The sequence below is a fragment of the Pseudophryne corroboree genome, chromosome 4 (assembly GCF_028390025.1).
Source record: "Pseudophryne corroboree isolate aPseCor3 chromosome 4, aPseCor3.hap2, whole genome shotgun sequence".
Lineage (NCBI taxonomy): Eukaryota > Metazoa > Chordata > Amphibia > Anura > Myobatrachidae > Pseudophryne > Pseudophryne corroboree.
Window position 1 is genome coordinate 608,073,970 of NC_086447.1, and position 12,598 is coordinate 608,086,567.

General features: G+C 49.1%; 1 protein-coding gene across 1 annotated transcript in view; it reads right to left on the reverse strand.

Moving 5' to 3' along the window:
* Window positions 1-11,541, reverse strand: part of LYST (lysosomal trafficking regulator) — an 864,675-nt gene extending 853,134 nt beyond the window's left edge. Inside the window, exon 1 of the mRNA XM_063917604.1 lies at window positions 11,421-11,541. The gene's annotated coding sequence lies outside the window, so the exon portion shown is untranslated. The remainder of the gene's footprint in view (window positions 1-11,420) is intronic.
* Between the last annotated feature and the right edge of the window lie 1,057 nt (window positions 11,542-12,598).

Sequence of the window (12,598 nt, forward strand, 5' to 3'; positions counted from 1 at the left end):
CGTAAGGTAGAGTTGTAATTCGTCACTTGGAAAGCGGTCAGGCTGTTGGCCTTGGCATCTGCAAGGCAGGTGTCTGAATCAGTGGCTTTGTCTCACAAGAGCCCCTGTTTAAATCTTCCATGCGGATAGAGCGGAGTTAAGAACTCGTCGGCAATTTTCTGCCAAAAGTGGTTTCATCGTTTCACATGAACCAACCTATTGTGGTGCCAGTGGCTACTGAAGTCTTGACGAAATAGAAGTCTCTCGATGTCGCCAGAACGGCTCAGATTAGGACAACAGAGGCTCTGTTTGTCCTGTATGCTCCCAACAAGATTTGGGCTCTTACTTCCAAGCAGACTATTGCATGCTGTATCTGTAAAACGATTCAGCAGGCTCATTCTACGGCTGGATTGCCGTTACAGAAATTGGTGAAGACTTATTCTACCAGAAAGGTGGGCGCATCCTGGGCGGCTGCCCGAGGGGTCTCGGCATTACGGCTTTGCCGAGCAGTTACTTGGTCGGGTTCAAACACCTTTACGAAGTTTTACAAGTTTGATACCCTGGCTAATGAGGACCTCATGTTTGGTCAATCGGTGCTGCAGAGTCATCCGCACTCTCCCGCCCGTTCTGGAGCTTTGATATAAACCCCATTGTTCTTGAAGCGTCCCCAGCATCCTCTAGGATGTATGACAAAATAGGATTTTAATACCTACCGGTAAATCCTTTTCTCTTACGTCCTAGAGGATGCTGGGGAATCCAAAAGGACCATGGGGTAATGACGGGATCCGCAGGAGACATGGGCACACTAAAAAACTTTGACTGGGTGTGAACTGGCTCCTCCCTCTATGCCCCTCCTCCAGTTAGATTCTGTGCCCAGGAGTGACTGGACACACACTAGGGGAGCTCTACAGAGTTTCTCTGGAAAGACTTTTGTTAGGTTTTTTATTTTCAGGGAGACCTGCTGGCTACAGGCTCCCTGCATCGTGGGACTGAGGGGAGAGAAGTCATACCTACTTCTTCTGAGTTCAAAGGCTCTGCTTCTTAGGCTACTGGACACCATTAGCTCCAGAGGGTTCGATCACTTGGTGCGCCTAGCTGCTTGTTCCTGGAGCCTCGCCGTCACCCCCCCTCACAGAAGACAGAAGGCAGGTGAGTATTAGAAGAACAGAAGGCTTCAGACGGCAGAATACTTCAGTTACGGAGGTACAGCGCAGCAGTAGCGCTGCGCTCCATGCTCCCACACACACACACCAACGATGCAGGGTGCAGGGCGCTGGGGGGGGGGGGGGGGGGGGGGGGGGGGGGAGAGCACCCTGGGCAGCAGTTACTGAAGGCTTTGTGTGCACTGGCAATGGCAGATTCGGTGCCCGGGCACCGTATACATTACCCCCGCCAGTATAAAAAAAAACAAATTTGAGCGGGACTTAGCCGCCCAGCTCACCAGCGCCATTTTCTCTCTCCACAGCCGCTGCAGAGATGCTGGCCCGGACCTCCAAGCTCCTTACAAGTAACAAGGGAGCAAAACGGGGGGGCACATGCAATTTGGTGCTTTTTATATTTATGTAACAGCGCAAACCACATATATTATTCATTTGTAGTATATGGGCGTTGGGGTGTGAGCTGGCATACTCCCTCTGTGTTTCTCTCTACAGGCTTCCCTGTGGGTCTGTCCCCTTGATTTGGGCGGTGTGAGTGGGGGGGGTGTCAGTACTATGTGTCGACATGTCTGAGGCTGAGTGTTCCTCCCCGGAGGAAGTTACAGGGGGCACAGAAAAGGATTTGGGAATGACTGTCGGCACAGCCGACTGCTGATTAGGTGAATATGTTGAGTACACTGAATGCAAATGTGGCTTTATTGTCTAAGAGGCTGGATAAATCTGATTCTCAGACACAAACATGGAGGACGCTTTGTCTCAGGTACAGACCCCCTCAGGGTCGCAAAAACGTTCATTTACCCAGATGGCAGATACAGATACCGACACAGACTTTGATTTCAATGTCGATTTCAATGAGGCTACTTTACATCCAAGGGTAGTTAGGAGTATTCAGTACATGATTGTGGCTATTAAAGATGTTTTACATATCTCTGACGAACCTGCTGTTCCAGACACAAGGGTTTGCTTATTTAAAGGGAAAAAGCCTGAGGTGAAGTTTCCCCCCGCTCATGAGCTGAACGCTCTTTGTGTAAAGGCTTAAGAGTCGCCTGACAAAAGGTGGCAGATTTCCAAGAGAATTTTTATGGCATATCCTTTCCCCTCTGACGACAGGGAGAAATGGGAGTCGTCTCCCAATGTGGACAAGGCTCTATCCCGATTGTCCAAGAAGTTGGCGCTTCGGTCTCCTGACACGGCTGCTCTCAAGGATCCGGCGGATCGCAAGCTGGAGACGACATTGAAGGCCATTTTCGTTAATACTGGTGCATTGCTCAGACCTGCTGTGGCGTCGGTATGGGTGAGTAGTGCTATTGCTAAGTGGGCTGATAATTTGGCTTCTGATATGGATACCCTTGATAAGGATAACATTCTTTTGACTCTTGGTTATATCAAGGACGCTGCAGATTACCTAAAGGATGCGGCGAGGGATGTTGGCCTCTTGGGATCGAGAGCCAATGCCATGGCGGTCTCGGCCAGGAGGGCGCTGTGGATTCATCAATGGAATGCTGATGCCGACTCCAAGAAAAATATGGAAGCTCTCCCTTTTAAAGGTAGTGTATTGTTTCGTGACAGCCTTGCTGACCTGGTGTCTACCGCTACTGCGGGTAAGTCATCTTTTCTTCCTTATGTTCCCACACAACAGAAAAAGGCGCTGCATCATCAGATGCAGTCCTTTCGGCCTAATAGATACAAAAAAGGAAAGGGTTCGTCCTTCCTCGCTTCAAAGGGTAGAGGAAGGGGAAAGAGGTCGCCTGCCGTGTCAGGCACCCAGGACCAAAAGTCCTCCCCCGCCTCTGCCAAGTCTACCGCATTACGCTGGGGCTCCCCTGCCGGTGGGGGGCCGTCTCAGATTCTTCAGTCAGGTCTGGGTTCAATTGGCCCTGGATCTTTGGGTCTTAGACAGTGTCCCAAGGGTACAAACTGGAGTTTCCACCCCCCCCCCCCCCCCCCCGCCGCTTTTTGAACTCGGCCCTTCCAGTTTCTCTTCCAGAAAGAGTAGTAGTAAATGCTGCAATACAAAAGCTGTGTCAACAGAGGGTCATTGTGCCGGTTCCCCCGTCCCAACAGGGGGGGGGGGGTTTGGTTCTGTACGAGCCTCTTTGTCGTGCCGAAGCCGGACGGCTCGGTCAGACCGATTCTGAACCTGAAATCCCTCAATCCATACTTGAAAACTTTCAAGTTCAAGATGGAATCTCTTCGAGCTGTGATCTCCAGCCTAGGAAGGGGGGGGGGGATTTTATGGTGTCAGTCGACATAAAGGATGCCTACTTACACGTCCCGATATATCCTCATCAGGCCTTCCCGAGATTTGCGGTGCAGGATTGTCATTACCAATTTCAGATGTTGCCGTTTGGGCTTTCCAGGGCCCCGAGGGTCTTCACCAAGGTAATGGCGGAAATGATGATACTCCTTCGCAAGCGAGGGGTCACAATTATCCCGTACTTGGACGATCTCCTGATAAAGGCGAGATCAAAAGGAACAGTTGTTAAGAAATATGGAACTCTCCCTGTCGGTTCTGCGACATCACGGTTGGATTCTAAATTTGCCAAAGTCTCAGTTGTTCCCGAAAACTCGGCTGCCCTTCCTGGGCATGATCCTAGACACGGAGCTTCAGAGAGTGTTTCTTCCGGCGGACAAAGCTCTGGAAATACAGACCATGGTCAAGGAGCTTCTGAGGCCGACAAGAGATTGTCGATTCATCAATGCACTCGAGTGCATTGATGATGGTAGGGAAGATGGTTGCGGCTTACAAAGCCATTCCGTTTGGCAGGTTTCATGCCCGGGTGTTTCAGTGGGATCTGCTGAACAAATGGTCCGGGTCTCACCTGCACATACACCAGAAAATAAGTCTCTCTTCCAGGGCCAGGATTTTTATCCTGTGGTGGCTGCAAGGTTCTCACCTTCTAGAGGGACGCCGATTTGGAATCCAGGACTGGGTCCTGCTGACCACAGATGCAAGTCTCCGAGGCTGGGGCGCAGACACGCAAGGAAGACGTTTCCAGGGAAAATGGTCAAGTCAGGAATCTTGTCTCCACATAAATGTTCGAGTTAAGAGCCATTTACAACGGCCTCCTGCAAGCGAAGAACCTTCTTCAGGGTCTCCCTGTCCTGATCCAGTCGGACAACATAACAGCAGTGGTGTACGTAAACCACCAAGGCGGAACAAGGAGCAGGGCGGCAATGGCGGAGGCCACAAGAATTCTCCGCTGGGCGGAACAGCCCATGAGCGCTCTGTCAGCAGTCTTCCTCCTGGGCATGGACAACTGGAAGCAGATTTCCTCAGCAGACACGATCTCCATCCAGGAGAGTGGGCTCTTCATCAAGAGGTATTTGCGGAAGTGACAAGGCGTTGGGGAATTCCTCAGATAGACATGATGGCGTCTCGCCTCAAAAAGAAGCTTCCGATGTATTGTTCCAGGTCGAGGGACCCCCAAGCCTGTGCAGTGGACACCCTGGTAACTCCGTGGGTGTTTCAGTTGGTGTGTGTGTTCCCTCCGCTTCCTCTCATTCCAAAGGTGTTGAGGATCATAAGACGAACAAGGGTTCAGGCAATACTCGTCGTTCCAGATTGGCCACGGAGGGCCTGGTATCCAGATCTTCAGGAATTACTAGTAGAAGATCCTTGGCCGCTTCCTCTAAGAGAGGACCTGTTACTGTAGGGGCCCTGCGTGTTTCCGGACTTACCGCGGCTGCATTTGACGGCGTGGAAGTTGAACGCCAAATCCTAGCTCGGAAAGGTATTCCCGGCAAGGTCATCCCCACTCTTAAGGCTAGGAAGGAGGAGGTCACGGCAAAACATTATCACCGATTTTGGAGAAAGTATGTGTCGTGGTGTGAAACCAAAGCAGCTCCTGCGGAGGAGTTTCACTTGGGTCGTTTCCTCCACTTTTTGCAGGCAGGCATGGATGCAGGCCTGAAATTGGATTCCATCATAGTGCAGATTTCGGCTTTATCTATTTTCTTTCAAAAAGGATTGGCCGTACTTCCCGAAGTTCAGACTTTCGTTGAATGGAGTGCTGCATATCTATCCTCCATTTTTGCCACCCGTGGCACCGTGGGATCTTGAAGTGGTGTTGCAGTTTCTTATGTCTCACTGGTTTGAACCTTTGCGTAAGGTTGAGTTAAAGTTTCTCACTTGGAAAGTGGTCATGCTTTTGGCTTTGGCATCTGGCAGACGAGTGTCCGAATTGGCGGCTTTGTCTCACAAGAGCCCATATTTGATTTTTCATGTGGATAGAGCGGAATTGAGGACTCGTCAACAATTTCTGCCGAAGGTAGTTTCTTCGTTTCACATAAATCAACCTATTGTGGTACAAAATCTCTTGATGTCATAAGAGCTTTGAAAATTTATGTCGCCAGAATGGCTCTTACTAGGAAAACAGAGGCTCTGTTCGTCCTGTATGCTTCCAACAAGATTGGAAATCCTGCTTCCAAGCAGACTATTGCACGCTGGATTTGTAATACGATTCAGCACGCTCATTCTTCGGCTGGGCTGCCGTTGCCTAAGTCAGTAAAGGCCCATTCTACCAGGAAGGTGGGCTCTTCTTGGGCGGCTGCCCAAGGGGTCTCGGCACTTCAACTTTGCCGAGCAGCTACGTGGTCGAGTTCAAACACTTTTGCTAGGTTCTATAAGTTTGATACCCTGGCTGAGGAGGACCTCATGTTTGCTCAATCGGTGCTGCAGAGTCGTCCACACTCTCCCGCCCCGTCTGGAGCTTTGGTATAGACCCCATGGTCCTTTTGGAGTCCCCAGCATCCTCTAGGACGTAAGAGAAAATAGGATTTTAATACCTACCGAGAAATCCTTTTCTCCTAGTCCATAGAGGATGCTGGGGACTCCAAAAGGACCATGGGGTATAGACAGCGCCCGACCCAGTGTGTACTGTATCTGCAGTTATGGAGTATGGTTACACACATGTTGTGTTGCGTTTAAGTCAGCCTGTTGCCGACATTATTCATGTTGTGGCATGCGTTATGCTGTTATTGGTTGTGTTTACACACAGGTTGTGTTACTCTTTATGTCAGCATATTGCTGAATATTCTTCATGCCGTCGGCTGGTGTTCTATTGAATTCCATGTTCTGCGGCATACTGGTGGTGTGAGCTGGTAAGATGCTCACCGTGGTTTAACAATAAATTCTTTCCTCGAAATGTCCGTCTCCCTGGGCACAGTTCCTTAAACTGAGGTCTGGAGGAGGGGCATAGAGGGAGGAGCCAGTTCACACCCAGTCAAAGTCTTTTTAGTGTGCCCATGTCTCCTGCGGATCCCGTCTATGCCCCATGGTTCTTGAAGCGTCCCCAGCATCCTCTACGGACTAAGAGAAAAGGATTTACCGGTAGGTATTAAAATCCTATTTTTTCAACCTCAGAAACTATGTTACACATGCCCCCACAGTGCCAGATATGCGCACACCGTATCAATCAGATACACATATGCCCCCCCAGTGCAAGGTACACATCTGCCATAGTGCCAGATTTGTCTCTATGGTGCCGATACACATGCCCCCCTAGTGCCCGATATATCCCTACAGTACAGATACACATATGCCTCCCCACAGTGCAAGGTACACGTATGCCATAGTGCCAGATTTGTCTCCACGGTGCAGGAACACATATGCCCCCCCTACTGCAAGGTACACATATGCCCCCAGTGCCAGATATGTCTACATAGTGCAGATACACATATGCCCCCCCAGTGCCACATATGCCTCCAGTGCCAGATATGTTCCCACAGTGCAGATAGACATATGCCCACCCACCCCAGTGCAAGGTACACATATGCCCTGAGTACCACATATGCCCCCATAGTGCCAAATACACTCATCCCCCTCACCTCTACTGGTCTCTGTCAGAGGCGGCGTGTCTCTCAAATGAGGCGCTGGTTCATGAGCCAATCAGAGCTCACGGACCAGCAGCCAATCGGGAGCCGCCGGAGAGTAGACTGGATGATCACTGAGGGATACAGGAGAGACACACGCTGGTCGCTCTCCTTACCTCAAACACACAGCACAGCAGGGGGCTGCTGAATTAGGAAATGGCGGCAAACCTCCTGCATACGCGGCAGACCATTAAATTGCGGTCGTAGCCATTGGGCAGGCCATTCTGCATGCTCGGCAGCCTTGCCCTGCGATGGACGTCCCCAGCATGCGTAAGAACAGATTTTTTTAGCAGAATCTGCAATCCCTGAATTTGCAATGTGATCACATTGTTCATCTGCAACAGCAGACTGAGTAAGCTTAATCTTTCTCAGCCTTGCCGTCACAGTGCGGCTTTCGAGGCCAAGGTACCTGTGTCTCGCAACGCAGTTCTTGGCTTTGCCAGTCCCAGAAAATGGGGGCGACACTCCCCCAGTTTCCCCAACGCCAGCCACCTCTTCTCTCCCTGCGAACGTCTCTGCCTGTCAATCAGGCAGAGGCTTTGGCATAACTGCGTGGCGATTGCAGGAACCGTTCTGCACAGAAGTAGGACTCAAACATCGGGTAAATGCAGTAAGGATCGCATCAGTGATCCTTTTTCCAATAGAGTATTTTTATTGACACAGCATAATAACGTACACAGAGTCATACAATGGCAAAACCGGAGTATAGAGGTAATGCGTAAAATGAAGACAGTGTGATAGCTTATACATAGAGATAATACAGTTCATCAGGACATATTACTGTGAAAGGCGGAAACTGCACAGTGTCATGTCAAACTAAAGGAGAGGCAGTACAGCTTACCCATACCAAATGGCATCATTTCCATAGACCCTATTCACCATACATACAAATATTCCTTATTTTAGATTTTACAAAACTAGAAATAACTAACAAAACTATCCCCCCTCCCTACAATAATAAAAATATATGTATAGATTGATGGTGCGCAAACCATCAGATCCAACGAACTAGTCTCAACGACAAACCCCATAATGACATAGAAATTTATATTTGATTTTCGTGATCCAAGATATCTCAAGTGCGTACCATATATACACACACAATACCTGCACCAATTGGACAGTGTAAAAAATAGAAGAGTAAGGATTTAGACCATGGTTGTGTATGAGGAGTCCATCCACCTGGCCCAAATATTGTGAAACTTGGCAATAGCTCCACGAGACATATGTAAATCTTTCATGCTCTATAGAATCATTAACTAGGGCTATCCACACCCTGAAAACAGGGCCGGTCTACGCAAGCCACGAGCGGGCTATACATACCTTGTCCAAGGCACACAGGTTTTGAAAGTATTGTACATCAGGGCTGCTAAGTGCCTCTCCAGCTCCAGTCCCCAATGTACATGCCTTGGGCATGAGTACATCACCAGGGATGTCTGTAGATATTATAGCATCCTTAACCTGGGTGCAAAAACTGGATACAGTAGGCAAGGGAAATAGACCTAGCCCGACTTAAAATTAACAATAAAAGTTTTCAAAGAAGAGGGAACAAGGACTGGTGCTGTATCCCTGAACTGTACCTGGAGAGCGCGCCTTAGTTGTAGGTATCGATAGAAAAAAGGATTGTGGTAGATTAAATTCATCTTTCAGCTGTTGGAAAGATTTAAGGGCACCGTTGCAGTACAATTGACCAATCGCAACAATTCCCTTAGCCCCCCAAACCTGATGGCTGGACAGAGTATCTATTTCAGACAACCAGCGGGAATGCCAGAGGGGAGTGTCAGGATCGAGCTCGTCAGACTGAAATAGAGCCCCGACCTCCCGCCAAACCCGAAGAGCCTGCGAAAAAGTGGGCGGTGCATGGGGAAACGATGAGCCACTAAGAAGTGCTTGTAAAGGAGTACAACTCTGGGCTACCCTCTGCAGCAAAGCGACAGAGAGAGATAGAGAGCGGGTCACAATCCCTAATCCTGCGTGGGCTAGCTGGGAGGCAAAATAATAGAGCTTAAAATGAGGTAGTGCTAGACCACCATCTATTTTGGGTCTAGTGAATGTATTGATACTAATCCTGGGACATTTATTGGCCCAGATAAGGGATGAAAGAATACTGTTCAACTTTCAGGATTCCGATTTAGTCTGTTCCCGGAGGGGGCACTAGTGGGAATGACGTATGAAACGTGGAGACTGAATAGAGTCCTGCGCATATGCGCTGATGTTTAATAAACACAAAGGTCACAGAACAATGATATAATAATAGATGGTACGTAGCATTGGTAGTAGCAGAAATGAAATTATAAACGGTAACTGAATCCAAGGTAGTGATAAAAAGTCTCTGGCAACACAAATATATTGGTAATAAGTTGATGGCTGAATGCAGAAGGTTTAAAGCAAATAAAGTCTCTGACAACAAAACATGAAACAACTTGGCAACTGGATACAAATGGTTTTAAGTGAAATAAAGTCACTGGTAACACAAATGTGAAATATAACTTGGTAGCTGGATGTAAACGGATTTGTAAATAACTGAAACAAAGCAAAACTCCGGTAACGTGGAATATCTTGATAAATGCAAATGGTTTGAAAAACAGAACTCCGGTAATACTTGCAAAGCACACAGTCTCTGTAAAGGTGCATACACACGGAGAGATTTTGACTATGAGAGATTTTGACTAACTTTTCCCTTGAACTGGCAGTAGGAGATTTTGACTAACTTTACCAGAGATTTTGTCTAACTATGCAAGAGATTTTGGCTATGGGAGATTTTGACTATCTCATTTAAATAAGGGGATGAGTGTCATATATAGGACGATTTTACAGGGTGGCTGGTATTTAAATAGCCAAAAGTAAAAAAAAAAAATTTTGCGTGGGGTCCCCCCTCCTATGTAAAACCAGCCTCGGGCTCTTTGAGCCAGTCCTGGTTGTTAAAATACAGAGGAAAAAATTAGTAGGGTTCCCCTATATTTAGACAACCAGCACCGGGCTCTGCGTCCGGTCCTGGTTTAAAAAATACGGGGGACAAAAGACATAGGGGTCCCCCGTATTTTTCAAACCAGCACCGGGCTCCACTAGCCAGGGAGATAATGCCACAGCCGGGGGACACTTATATTGGTCCCTGCGGCCGTGCCATTACCCCCCCAACTAGTCACCCCTTGCCGGGGTACACTGGAGTGAGGACCCCTTAAATCAAGGGGTCCCCCCCTCCAGCCACCCAAGGGCCAGGGGTGAAGCCCGAGGCTGTCCCCCCCATCCGTGGGCGGTGGATGGGAGGCTGATAGCCTTTCAATAGTAATATTGTTCTTTACAGGTGGCCTACAGGTCTCAGCAAGCCTGCCTCAGCATGCTGGCACTTGGAGAACCACAAGTGCCAGCATGCCCGGACATAAAGGGCCCGCTGGCACCTGTAAAGAAAATATTGGGGAAAAAACACGACACATTCTTTAAAAAATCCTTTATTAAACTGGGTCTTCACCTGGGGGCGGCGGCCTTTAAGCTCTTTTGCATGGCCGCCGCCTTCCCAGGGCTTCCGGCGTCTTCACCTGGGGGGGCGCCACCTCCCCAGGGCTTCTGGGGTCTTGCTCCGGCGTCTTCACCTGGTGGGCGGCGGCTGCTAAGCTCTTTTGCATAGCCGCCGCCCATCCAGGACTTCCACGGCGTCTTCAGTCTTCAGGAGCTCTTCTCCGCTCCTCCTCCGCCGTCGGACTGAAAGCCGCTGCCTCGCGCTGACTTATATAAGTCAGCGGGAGGGGGCGGGGCGATGACGCTGCGAGCCGTGATTGGCTCGCGGCGGCCATCTTGAATTTCAAAAATGACGCTGAGGCGCCATTTTTGAAACTGGTACCGCTCCGCTGCCAAACTCTGCAAGATAAAGGTAAATTTCCGCCGCCCGCACCGCCGCCGCCCGCACCACCGCCTCAACCCGCCGCCGCCCGCACCGCCGCCACAACCAACCGCCGCCCACACCGCCGCCGCCACCCGCACCGCCGCCACCACCCGCCGCCGCCCGCACCACCGCCGCCGGCAACATCGCTATCGCTGGGAAAAATCGCTGGCCTCTAGCGATTTTAACTAACTTTCCCAGCGACATAGCCAAAATTGACTTGCCTGCACTGACTATTTTTCCCAGCGATAGCGACCTGGCGGGGACGCGCATCGCTATCGCTGCCTGTGTACACACGGAGCGATCTGCACTAACTTTCTGAGCGATTTTGACTATATAGTCAAAATCGCTCAGTTATATCGCTCCGTGTGTATGCACCTTAACATAAAAGTTCTTTAGCCAAGCAAGGCCCAGGCAGGAGACAGTCCTAACTCAGCATGCTTGTTAAGTGCTGGATGCAATGCACAGATTGGAATGCTGGTAATAAGGTGCACAAGTTAGGCAATGAATAACACCTGAGGAGAGTCTCTTACTGCTGATGAACTGTGGCTGGAATCTGGAACAAGCAGGAGACATGCAGAATGATGTATGGAATGAAATGATCCACAGGGAACCACTGGAGCCAGGAACACAGGAGAACTTGCCACACCAAATGTGACTCATTGTCCAAGGTGATGAGAATGAGCCAGGAACTGGAGTTTATACCCCTTGCTCTGTGATGATTGGATGAATCTCTGTGCGAACACACCCTGCTGGATTGGGTGCCCAGATCAGCTGAGAGTTAACTGGAGCTGATGATTAACCAGGAGAATGATTCTGTAGACAGTTAATGCAATGCACTGCTGATTGCTGGCTGGGATCAGTAGTGCACCGAGAGTTAATGCTGTTTAACTAGAAGCACTGTATACTCCAGGCTGCTGGCTGAAGCCAGTGGTTACCAAAAGATAGAACTGGTTAGGTGGAGCACAGTGAGCTGTAGGCTGCAGGAGACTGAAGACTGGAACTGCTGGGACCTGTAGTTCCACAGGTCCAATTCACAGGGGGATACTCTGAAGACAGAGCACTGAAAGTGATGCGATGGAGAATGTAGATTCCTGACAGAGGCTGGGATATAAGTTGGGGATTGTTGTAACACGTATAAAATTTTAGGTTGCACTTTCATCTTAATAAGATTTATTTGCCCAGTTACCGTAAGAGGGAGTTTATACCACTCTTTGGATTTTTCCCTTAACCAATTGATTAACTGTAGTAAATTATTAGGGAGAAAATCAGCAGAGTCGTTGGAGACTAATATCCCCAAATATCTGAATTGATCGACCCAACGCAATGGTAAGGGCACATCAGGTTCAGAGGGCGAAGGACCATGCAAGGGCATTATAGAGGACTTAGCCCAATTAATAATCAGTGATCCTTACTGAATTAGCCTCTTATTACTCAAACACATTAGCTACATTAACAAGGGCCTGATCCAGAGATGTAAGCAATGCTGTTATTTATGGAGTTCATCGATTATCGTCCGACTGCACATGTACCACGGTCGCACTGTGCATGCGCCAAATTTATTGACAGTCAAGGAGGTAATGGGGAGTGGAGGCAAAAACGCAGGCATGTCACGACCATATTACAACCGTTTAACACAACATTTCTAATCAGTATATCATACAAAGGGGTTGTAAGCAAACACAGTTGAAATGTTAACAGCATTGCCCTG